Raw genomic sequence first — 12,773 nt, forward strand, 5'->3', positions numbered from 1 at the left:
TTCTCAGCTGGTGGGTCCGGACCCAAAAGTGGGTTGCGGATCCTTTCTGGGTGAGTTGCAGACAGCAAGTCAAAGTCAAATCGATGACTATTTTAGTCATCTTCCTCCCTGGTATGTGTTCATTACACGGTTCTATTTGAAATATCTGTGTAGCCTTTTTGATGTTTCATTTTAATTATTGGTTATTTGTATGCATGCAGTCAGGTTTTTCCTCATTTTCTTGACAAAAATGCTTTACTACATTTTTCTAAAATGCACGTTGAACATGTAATTATGTGTATTAATATTTCAAAACATGACAGGTGATTTAAAAAATATACATTTGCTTGGTTTGACTTAAATAAAAGCATAACAAGTAGAAATGAAGGAATAAATATAAAAATAAAAATGACAAAAGTGTGCAAAAATAATACAAATAAATACAATGACTTAAATAGTGTAAAAATAACACAAATAAAAGCAAAAGTGACTTAAATAAGTGTAAAATATAATAAATAAAAATAAAAACGACTTAATTAAAAGAGTAAAGAATAATACAAACAAATAAAAATAGACTTCAATAAAAGTGGGCCATAACTTAATAGCCATTATAAAATGTGGGTCCCAGGTTGAGACCATTTGAGAACTCCTGCTCTGTGGGACAGGACCCCACTCGGCCAAACAAAAATCCTCTACATCAGTGGTTGCCAAACTTTTAACCTTTTGACCTTATCCTATATCTCTTTCATTCCGGTTTGATGTTGGAATCCTCCTGTTTGAACAGATTGAATTTGAGCTTCACTTTTCTTGTCCACTCATGTTGGCTGTGGTTCATGCCTGCATATTAATTCATCCATCCATCGTCTATGCCGCTTATCCTGTCTAGGGTGTGCTGGAGCCTACGCTGGGGTACACCCTGGACTGGTCGCCTAACATGCATGTTTTTGGAATGTGGGAGGAAACCGCTAATTGTTTTTCCTTTGTATTCACGTCCCCTCATGACAGTTGGCCTCACCCACTTTAGGAGCCGAGGCTCCACACGACAAGACTGCTCTGGTGATTTTAGGAATGTTTCACCTAACGTGCGTTGTTCGGTATTCATGTTCGACGTGATGATCACACACGCTCCCAAGCACATACTGTAGTGATGATGTAGCGGGTGGCCCCCTTTATTCCGTGCCGTCCTCACACAGCAGAAAAGTGAAAAATGCGAGTGACCCGAAGCCCACTTTAGAGGATTTGCGTCTTCTTGCCGTCTATGACGTCCTTTGCAAAGTGTAGCCATTCATCCTTGTTCGGCGCTACACTAGCTTGTATGTGTTCTGCATGTGTAAAAGTGCTAAAAGTTCATCCCAGTGGGTGTTAAATCACTTGCTCCGCGTCGGGCTTGTCTTATCAATCTATTGACATGGCACCTGTGCTGCCAGATCGGTGTAGGAGACGGGCCCCGCGCTCCGCCATTGCGGAATACTAATAGGGATGCAGATAGCTTTTGGTTTGGCCATCTCAGCAGACATTGATCCCCCTGCGGACTTCCAAGGTGGTGACAGATGGACTGTCACCTCTGAATGAGCGGAGATTGGGACACGTCCCTTCACATCTTCCTCAGTCAACTCTCTCCGCTGCGTTTGGCTCTCTCTTTATGGTCGCGCTTCCCTACAGCTTCTAGTTGGAGGTTCTCCCGCATATTAGAAAGGCTACAGCTTGAATCCCTGCACCTGCCATCTGTCATCTTTGGTGTAAACACCGACGGTAACTTGTCCATCTTTATTCTTTTCATTAACAAAATGAGACAAGGCAGGGCTGTTTACAGTAGATGAGCGTCACAGGTATCACAAGGGAGGATTTTATGTGACAAACTTCACTGCAGTTAGCTGAAACTGGTTGGTTGGTGGGTTTGTTAGCAGGACTGAAACCTGGTGACACAAATGCCAAGGAAGAAGACACTATTTTTTGGTGTTCCTCTGGAGAAAGAACGTTTTATCCACTTTTCACTCTTGCAGAATGCAAATGATAGAGTCTCTGTCCATTATCATTGGACGCACCTCTACAGGTGATTCACATCTCTTTGATTAAATCAAAAACCCGTGGGTTGGTTGTCACACTGATTATATCTCGCCACCGGAGGGCGCTTAAAAAAACCTGTTATTAGCTAACATTTACTTTGACTTTGACGTTGTTAGCCTGAATGCGAGCAAGAAATTCCAGTTGGGGTTGGTCGTCATATTATATCTGGGGTTGGTTGGTTGTTGCATGTGCTCTTGTATTCATATTTATCATACCACCACTTCCACATTACTGTATGGACAGTATTTGATAGTGTAAGCTAACGCTACTACTCATAAACCACTGTACACAAGAGCGTGAAAATGTGTCAAAATATGTCCCCTAACAGCATCGCCTGTGCTATTATTGTTCAGATGGATACACCACATGGTGGCGCTGGTATTAAACCCGATGAGTGTGACTCACTTGAAATTGTTCACAGAGCTCAATACGCTGAGTGATGTACTGTAACCTTAGGACGCTCACTTGAATCCCTGCAAAATTTGGTACACACCTTTAGGGAACTGACACGCACACGTCGGGAAAATTCGAGCAATATTGGTTGGAAAACATGGCCGCCATCAGCCAAACACAGCGACTGATTTCCCATGTTGTTGACCATTTGTCTAATGACTGTAAAACTTAGGGGACATATGTGTCACATGCATGCTATCATATCTTCCGAAGAATTTGTATTAGCTACTAAAGGACAAATATTTCTATTACGCTGCCAGCAGAAACCTACGTTTATATTACCAAGCCCCTGATTTTTATTTCTTTTTCCCTGACCTCAACCATCGACGTCGGACCCCGAGAAGCATCACACTCAAAGCAGCCTGTCTGAAACAGCAACCACTCTGCACTAAAAGTCTCTTAAATCACCCCGGCAGATCCCTTTGACTGCCTCTGAGAGGAATGTGTGGGTTTAAAACTCTGAAAGTAAGACTGTCTGCAACTTTAGGAGGCATAAATAGCCCGTATACCGTTTTCGATGGCAGGTGCACAGTATATGGCCATTCCTCTTGTTTAACTAATTGGACTCCTTTCAGAACCTTTTCAAATCACCTGCTGAGCACTTTTAACTCCTTTCTCTCATCTCCAAATCCCACTTATCGGCCGCCTGCGCCGGGATCATATTGAGAGGCGTGATGCAAATGACCGTCAGAGAAAGGCCAGATCTAATCTTCAGGTTTATTCTAATTAAAAGTGATTTACTTTCCGCACCATCCCTGCGAGGCAGAGGTGCTTAAATGTCCCTGCTCTAACTCAATTAGTTAGCCAAAGATGCACTTGGATAAAGTTTACTCGGTGTAGAACTGCTTAACATGCAACATTGCCGCTAATGGCGGGGAGGGGGGATGCGACTTGAATGTAAGGACTGTCAAATGTCAAGGTTAAGGGGTTTTAGGACTTGTCTGACTTGGCAGATTTTATGCAAACATTACAACAAAGTATCCGAGCAAAGTTGTGTATTTTAATGCGTTCATACATCTAATGTCATTATAATATCGATTGAATAGTAAAATGTGCGTCCCCATGCAGGACAGTCCTTGATATAGGCACCATTTGCCGCTGTCACCCTGCACCCCTCATCAGCAACACCACTTAGTGAATAAAGGTCAGGCAATCAGGCATCTGGAAGGACAGCTAATTTGTCATCCCTCGACAAACGTGTCAGAGTCCGATCTTGTCCGCCGGGCTTGATACCGCAACAAGCCGTAAAGGTTAAGGGATTCAAAGAACACTCCATCCCCTCCCCTCCTTTGCGTCCTTTCCCCCACCCTCCATGCTTGCCCCGTTTCCATCTCCAAAAGCATCGGGTGGCAGAGCAGAAAATTCAATTTCGGATCTGATACCGTGAGAGTTATGGGGTTTCTCGGCTCTAACGCGCAGGGGTCTTTAAGCATGTCGTCCGCCGCCTCGCTCTGTTGATCGCCGCAGGAGCTTGCTGAGATCGAGATGTTACCGTCATGTACTTGTCAACCACTGACCCAATCCTTAACTCCAACCTCGGGAATGTGAAATGAGCGGTAACATGATGTGGTGTCTTAGGATATGTTAGTTACTCCTACAAAACTACTTCAAGGTTGCGTATTACGCGAGTTGTCTCACTATTTCAAATACGTCTCAGATGTCCCACAATGGTGTATTGGAAGTGCGTTGTCCAAAATGTAGCCTGGGTGCTGGAATTTGGACGAATTGCTTTTTAGTAAGCCCTGCTGGAAACACCCCTTTTTGATACATAGTGAATACATAAATACAGAATATAAGATCAATAATAACACATTCATTAATAATGAATTCACCTGGATGAATGATATCAGATACTGTTGTCCTTTTTCCATTTATGTCGTAAAAGAATGCTCAATCCCTTCCATAGTTTTATTGATAATGCTAAACGTTATTGGTGTAGTGCATGCATAAGGGAAGTTTTAGACGTCATTTTTCCTTGAGGTTGTATACAACGTGATATAAAAAATTAAAATAAAAACAAATAAAGCTGCAGCATGTTTGAAATTTTACATAAAATATGCCAGAAATCCATCCATCCATTTTCTATACCGCTTCTTCCTCATTAGGGTCGCGGGGGCATGCTGGAGCCTATCCCAGCTGACTTCAGGTGACAGGCGGGGTACACCCTGGACTGGTCGCCAGCCAATCGCAGGGCACATATAGACAAACAAGCATTCACACTCACATTCACACCTATGGACAATTTAGAGTCGCCAATTAACCTCACCTGCATGTTTTTGGGAATGTGGGAGGAAGCCGGAGTACCCGGAGAAAACCCACACGCACACGGGGAGAACATGCAAACTCCACACAGAAATGCCCAGGGGAGAATCGAACCCAGGTCTTCCCGATCTCCAGGCTGTTCCTGTATTGGCCAACGTGCTAACCACTAGACCACCGTGCGGCCCTATGCCAGAAATATAGAGAAAAAAATATTGTTTTCATAAAGATTTAAAGAGTTATTTTTGTAAGCATTACGAGGTAATGGGTATTTTATCGTTGTCAAATAAGTTAAAACAATTCTAAATGTATATAAATGATGAATTAAAGGGTTTCATGAACGGTTAAGGTCACTTTTGTCCTCATTGGAGAGATGACTGTTCCCAAAGACACGATGTGGCAGCGGAGACACCACACTTGAATTCCTCACCTTCTTTATCAAAATGCTGGCAATTGCAACTTTCTTTGGCTCCATTTTGGGTTCTTGAGGTGAGAAACAAAATACCGACTTGAAGAAATGACTCATGGCAAAACAGGAAGGTGGTGTTCGTGTGATGTCTCACTGCCACATCGTGTTCTTGGGGACAGTCACGTCAAGAATCACGTCTTCAATGAAGTCGAAAGTAACCTTAAATGTTCATTTAGCCCTTTCATTCGTCATTTATATGTCTTTATATGCTTTTCAAATTGCTTTCTGCATGTGAAAGTATAAAAAGGTGTTTTGTGTTGACATTTTCGGCTTTCTGGAACGGATTAATTGGATTTACATGATTTCTTATGGGAAAAACAGATTTGGTTAGAGTCCTTTTTGGTTAGAGTCAGACCTTATGGAACAAATTAATGACGCTAACCAAGGTTCCACTGTATTTATTTTATTTTGTGTTATTGTTATTCTTTGTTTTATTTTTCACGATGACAGGTGAGGCTCTGTCTCCCCTGACCGCACATCAATGATTATTTAGTGATAACGTTAAGACACCTGTAACTGGAGCGTGAAAGTGTGTTTTTCTTTGTTTCATATTCTTAATAGTCACAGACAACAGTGATAATAGTTGAGAGAGTAACTTACTGTCTTACATTTGTTAACACACACACAGATTCCCAGCACATTCTCTCAAAATCCTTCCAAGTAACTCCCCGAAATATGCAAGAAAACCCACAGAGGAGTGCGAGCCTGCTGGCGCTTGCTAAAATTGTAATGAGATTCCAGGTCGGGCATTTGAAGGCAGGTGGCGTATAAAAAAAAACGAAGAGAAAAAAAACAAAACATGAAAAGACATGCGGCGGGAAGGGCGTTTGGGACGGGCGACGGCGGCCCGTGATAACAAGGAACAGCACGAGACAAGAGGGGGTGTTAGTCGCGGGTCAAGTTGCCTCGGGGCAGGGGATTTAATGGAGTTGTGTACAAAGACAGGAAGATGCAGGTTGTGGTTTACATTGCAGAGGAAACAGATGCTCGCTCTGCAGCTGGGGTGCTTGTTCAATATGCTTTCTACCGTACAGTATAGATATACTATATACTAGAGATACAGTATATGTGTGTCATACTGGGTATTTTATACTAGGGATGGCCCGACCCCATCTTCAGGACGCGCTGTATTTTGAAGATCGGATAATATCAGCTTCCGCCACGAGATCGGGCCGATCCTGTTGCCGTATCATGTTCGTAACTCTGGGCCACACTCAGTGACGGTTCTGGCTAGATTGACACCCTGGGCGGAACGACGCTGTGGTGCCCCTCCACCAACAAACTTGTCTTGAGTTTTCCATAGCTCATGATTGGCTCCTGTCAAATAAAGAGCCGCCTGGTCCTCACGGAGTCGTGTGTGCCACAATATGCCATTTTATGCCGTGGACGCGTGCGCTTATCCACCGGTACGGCTTGTATATGTACAAATCAGTTTTTTCCTCTAAATGTAGTTGGTGCGGTAATCATTTGTTTTTTTTTTTAAGATCCATTTGTTAGATCAATTTGGGCAAATGCAAACATTAATGTTGTATTTTATCATCTATTTTGCAACAGCACTGTCACAGTTTGTTTTGTTATTATTATGAGACAGAAGGAAAATCATTTGCTGTCAGTAGGCGTAGGAGGATGATGATGATGATGATGATATTAAGAGCTCATGTCAGCTCTCTGCAAGCTCGGCTGCTCTGGGAGTTGAAAGTTAAAAATCCCACACATCTCCAGACAGTTAGACAGCAAACATTCTACTAGTGAAGCTGTCAACTGGGTTGTAACATGTTGGCTTTAGATGCACGCTGCTGTTCCATGATAACAGTTGCAGTCCAGTGTCCCATGCAGTCGTAGACACTCCTTGCAGCTTGAATTTGTGAGCATGGATCCACTTGCTGAGTGATTAGAGTTAGATGGAGTCCTTCTCCTCAAGTGTCTTGTAAACCAGTGGTTCGTCCCTCTGATGGACTCGTGGACAAGACAAGCGTGAGCGAGACCTCATAGTCATCTGATGTTATTGTAATTCACACATGTACGGGGTGTTCCTAAATTTAGAGTGCACATTTTCAACGTTTTAGTCAAATGGCATGTGAACAAAAAACATTTTCAGTATGATTTGGAACATGTGCATGTGAATTTGAGGCAGTATTTCCACATTTATTTTGCGTCCAGACTTGAAGGAGACCCTGTATAAAACAAAGAAAAGCAAAATATGAAATGAAGACACTTCAAATAACACATTAAATGCAGTTTGTTCAAGAGGGGTGTGGTGGGAAATCTCCGTTAGCACCGTAAACTGCTCAGCGACAGATCTGCCTTGCTGGGTATTTACAAGTATTCTGCAGGAAACTGTTGACAACAGGTCGCACAGGAGTCTGACACAAGTGTCTCCTTGAAAGGCGGGCAGGAAGAATAGTTCTACAAAGTCTATCAGGAAGGGAAATCAGGTGTAAGGATACGCGCTGCCCAGTTAGCCTAAAGAACACCGCCAGGAGAAATTGTTTCTGACGGCCGGAGGTCTTGTTTTGAGGACAGAACGATTGTTTTCTCAGACAGAGGGATTTGTTGTACAGACAGAATGTCTCCAACCTTGAGCCATGGATAAACACATTATAATGATTTATTCTAATAAGCCAAGGTTATATGAATGTGCGCTGCAGGAAGATCAAGTCATGTAAATATGTTAACACATCCTTTTGTAAGCCACACTGCTGACACTGAACAATAAAGCTGGTAGAACACGAGCTTTCCACCGCAGAGGCGATGATGATAACTTGGTCTGCCTGACTTTTTACCGTCCACGTTGCTGTGAGGGCTCGAAAATCCAGTCTTACACAAGTAAATGTTTCCAATGCTATTCTAGAAAATTCTTGGCTTTAATCCGCAGTAAAGGAACAACAAACTTCTTAACGTAGTTTGTCTCCTCATGTTGGCGCTGGCCAACTTTGACCTCCAGGTGATGTCAGATTTAAAAAAAAAAAAGGTATATTATGAAATAAATATGGCATTATTAAATCACATAATACTAAATATTTTATTACATATATAAAATATTATATAATAATATTATATATATTATATATATATAATATTAGTGTTATGTAGGAAGTCAGTTTCACATGCTGTTGTACAAATGGAATAGACAATAGGTGGACAGCAAGACACCCCCAATAATAATAATAATAAGAACAATAACAATAATAATAATAATAATAATAATAATAATAATAATAATAATAATAATAATAACAACAACAACAACAACAACAACAACAACAACAACAACAATAATAATAATAATAATAATAATAATAATAATAATAATAATAATAATAATAATAATAATAATAATAATAATAATAATAATAATAATAATAATAATAATAATAACAACAACAACAACAATAATAATAATACTAACAATAATACATTTGATTTCCATTGATCATTTTTGTGTGATGTTGTTGTCGGCGCATTCAACTGTGTAAGGAACAATGTACCGGTATTTCATAAGAATATTTTGTTCATTCAGATCTAGGATGTGTTATTTTAGTGTTCCCTTTATTTTTAATGAATTATGAAATATGACGTTCATATTAATTTATGATTTCTTTAGAAAGTAAATAAATAAACAGTTGAATAAAAAGTTATTTCCAATATACTGTAGCTATAAACGTACATTGAATTTGATGTAATACAAGTTTTAAATTAAAAAAGTTAAAATTAAGAACATTGTATATTATGAAATAAATGTCATTATTAAATTAAATAATACTAAATATTTTATTGCATGTATTGAACATAAATATATACATACATATTCCATACTACATTGATTAAATATATAAGTCAAATTAATTATGAAATCAACACATGTATTTAATATTAATTTATTATTTAATTACAAAAAATTAAAAAAAACAATTATTTCCAAAATGTACATTGAATTTGATGTAATAAAATAAATAAAACAGATTTTTTTCTACCGTGTCCCGACCTTTCTGCATGTAAGGTCGAGTGCGTGCACGTCAGGTGTAAAAGTTGCGACACCGCAGTGGGGTGTGTATGGGGTCAACGGCAGAGGTCATCAGAGGTCAAGCCCGTAATGGGAGCCATTTTTCATTAGGCCCGTTCCTCATCCCCGCTCGCGTGGAGAGCGCAGGAAGTAGTGAAGCGAAGGAAATGGCATTTCAATGTATCTAACCTCTCACCTTGCCCGCCGCCCTCTTGACAAGGGGGTGGCAGCTCCTTCTCATCTCTGTCCGCCGGCCTCGTATATCACTCACTTGCTCTCGCCCACCTCCTCATCCCCGGAGGCACCAGAGAGTGCAGGTGTTCGCCAATCCACTCAACAATGAACACGTCCATCACCCCCCCACACTAAAAGTAATTCTCAAGCAACTCACACGCTTGTATTTCCTGTGGTACAGATGAACTGATGACAGCAAAATCCCTTTATGGTGAATCAGTCCAGCACGTAGACCGAGCCGGCTGAGATGCAGGATGAGAAGCTGCGGCGGTGTGATACTCTCTCTGGGAAACAACCACTTGGTGGCACTAGCAGCCAAAATCAATGAGGGAGAACATCCACAGAGGTCCACGCTTATTCTGCCGGAATAACACAGCAACAAGCATGAAATGGAATCAAAATGAATCATTTGCTGCATTAATTTAATTAGATAATGGAAATTCCATCCTCGGCGCTTGCTCAGGATGTGGTAAGGTCTGCCAGAAACACTCACTGGCCTCAACATTAGGTACACCTACGCCTCACTAGTATAGTATAGCATCAAAATGCAATCAAAGTAATATAATAATAATCAAAATAGTTTTAAAAAACTTTATGTAATATTAGAATTTCTTTGTTTTAGGACAGATTTTCTGCAAAAGAAAAGAAAAATCTAATCAAATAATCCAAAAATTATAAAAATATAAATACAGTAATCCCTCATTTATTGCGGTTAATTGGTTCCAGAACCTGACCGTGGTAAGTGAATTTCAACAAAGTAGGATTGCTTATTTATAAATCAAATGTTTTTGAAGTTAGATCACAGAAAACCTGTTTGCTACTTTCTAAATACAGTTTTTAACATTATTACAGCCCTCTTAACATGGAATAACACCCCTGCCGTACCGTCACCTCAACACTCGAATTACACAATATAGGACTTGTGCTCGTGTGTGATGCAGTAAATGTGTTTCGGTGCTAAGGGAGCTAAGTGGGAGGCGGAGAGAAAGCGCCTTCAGGGGTTCAGAGTAGGATTTTAGCCTGGCATGGGTTACGCCCACAACAGTAGCTCGTGTTAGGGATTATCATGCCTGTTGTGAGATAATGCAAACCTGCAATAAAAGCCTGTTGTTCGGGCGATCAAAACATTAGTGTAACATTGCTAAGTCCTAGTGACCAGTGTAGAATACTACATATCATCACAGCGTCGTCGAACGCATCTTCTGAATTCCTCATTTTTTGTTTTTTAGTTCATTTAACCATTTTTATGCTTGAAAATGCTTTTTTGGCAAAAACAAAATCATACTATTTGCCTAAATATGCATATTATGGACTAATAATAGGCTGTATTCAACCACAAAACAACATGATTTATTCATTAATATATTCAATATAATATACATTCAGTTCAAAGTGGTGCAAAGTGGCGAGGGCTTACTGTATACACAAACATTAAAAATCATTGACAAAAATGTACTATTAGACACAATATATACAGTACAAGTCAAAAGTGTTATTGAACGAGAAGGTGTTTCCTCAGTTCTGACGAGCACTGTACAATAACTTCAATTGCTGACTAATGAGTAGCCTACCTGTAATGTAATGTATCTGACCATGAAATTGATTGAAATATTGATCGTTCTGGTGTATAAATGGATTGTTTCTACAGTCACTAATTATCACTGTATATACTGTGTCTAATAATGAATAATATCATGGCTTTTTGTGAATTACATGGATTTCAGTCATTTTCATTAGATTGCGCATGTGTACCTAAAGCTGTGGCCTGTGAGTACGTGCGTCTTGCGTGATTTGCATCTAATAAAAAACACCTTTTGTGCAGCAGCTCCTGTCACTGTTTTTTTGTTTTTTTTTGTTAGTGGAGCAATTAGGAGCAAAAGCCATCCAGAGCGCCGAGGGGAAGCCGGTTTGTGATTCAGGTCGTGTCTCCGCCTAAATGTCATTGGCCCCAGTGCAGCGGGTTAATTAAAGGCACCGCCGCCATCGCGGCCTGCTTTGCCGAGATAGTTTGAGGAAGAAGGGTCGACATGTCTTGAAATCTGATGCCACATTCATTCATATTAATTCCCAGACACATGCATGCGGTTTGCATACGCGCCGTCACACAAAGTAACCATTGGAGCAAATGTATGGAGCATTTTTATGGAGCTATATGAGGGCCAAACATTTTGCTCTGAGAAAAAAAATACAATTTGAAACGGATAACTCCGATTTTGATGGTGAATTCTGAAAAATACATCTGTGTTATATAAAAGCGCACATATAATAATGATTCAGTCTGGTAATCCTTTTGAATAATATGTGAAAATGTTTTTTTTCAGATTAAAATCTTGTTTTTTACCATTTCAAATCATTTTCAGTTTTTTTTTTTTCAGGTTCAAAATTTTTTCTTTCCACTTGCAGACTTTAGACCCAGGTTTTGCGTGTGGGGGGGCGTGTCATCAATTGAGAGGGGTGTGGAACCATGACCAACAACTTAACAAAAGGGCTGTGGACCTTCCCCTATCACGGTGCCTTCAGGGAACAATTCAACTCAACATGGTGGGTTGTAAACGTGTGATTGTGCATGGTGTGTTGCATAAAGACATGAAATAGTTGAAAACAAGGCAAACGCTGACAAACACCGCTGGCCGCTACAGTATATATTCTATTTAACTTGAAAAAGAACATATTTTTATATGTCGCTGTTGCATTTATCAAAATTCACATGAAAACGTGAATTTTCAGTTTCAAATAGTATTTTTTCCAAGTACAAACCTTTATAAAGTTGTGTACATTTAGCATTACACAGCGTTAGGCACAGCTGCACATTCTGAGATCCACTACAAGAGCTGCATTCATTTAAACATCTGCAAATGATGATGCATTCACACCGCGAATCATCATAAAAATAAACCAAAAAGAAGTGGGGAGCAAATCAATCATTGGTCAGAAAATGATTATGTTTGCACTTAGTAATCCATGAAGGCTGTCAGCGTGTAGTGGCAGCTCATTTCTGTTTGGAATTGACTTGTTTTTTTCCAAATATGACACAGCAAGCATTTTCAGTAGCGATGTGCGATACCACTGATTTCATTTCTTATAATGAGTAAAATTCAGGCTGGTATCGGTGACACCGATCCGATATCAACACCTCATGTGACCAGTAAATTTGAAAAAGTAGTGTATTTCATATCATAGCATAAAGAATAGAAGACATCTAATTGACTTATTAGTTAAATAAGGGATTAATTTAGATGGATGCGTTTACGATCAGTCAGGAGACAAACATGACCTCAAATGACTGAAGAAACAAAAGTATCGATATTT

This window comes from Dunckerocampus dactyliophorus, chromosome 15 (genome assembly GCF_027744805.1).
Source record: "Dunckerocampus dactyliophorus isolate RoL2022-P2 chromosome 15, RoL_Ddac_1.1, whole genome shotgun sequence".
In the NCBI taxonomy this organism is placed as follows: domain Eukaryota; kingdom Metazoa; phylum Chordata; class Actinopteri; order Syngnathiformes; family Syngnathidae; genus Dunckerocampus; species Dunckerocampus dactyliophorus.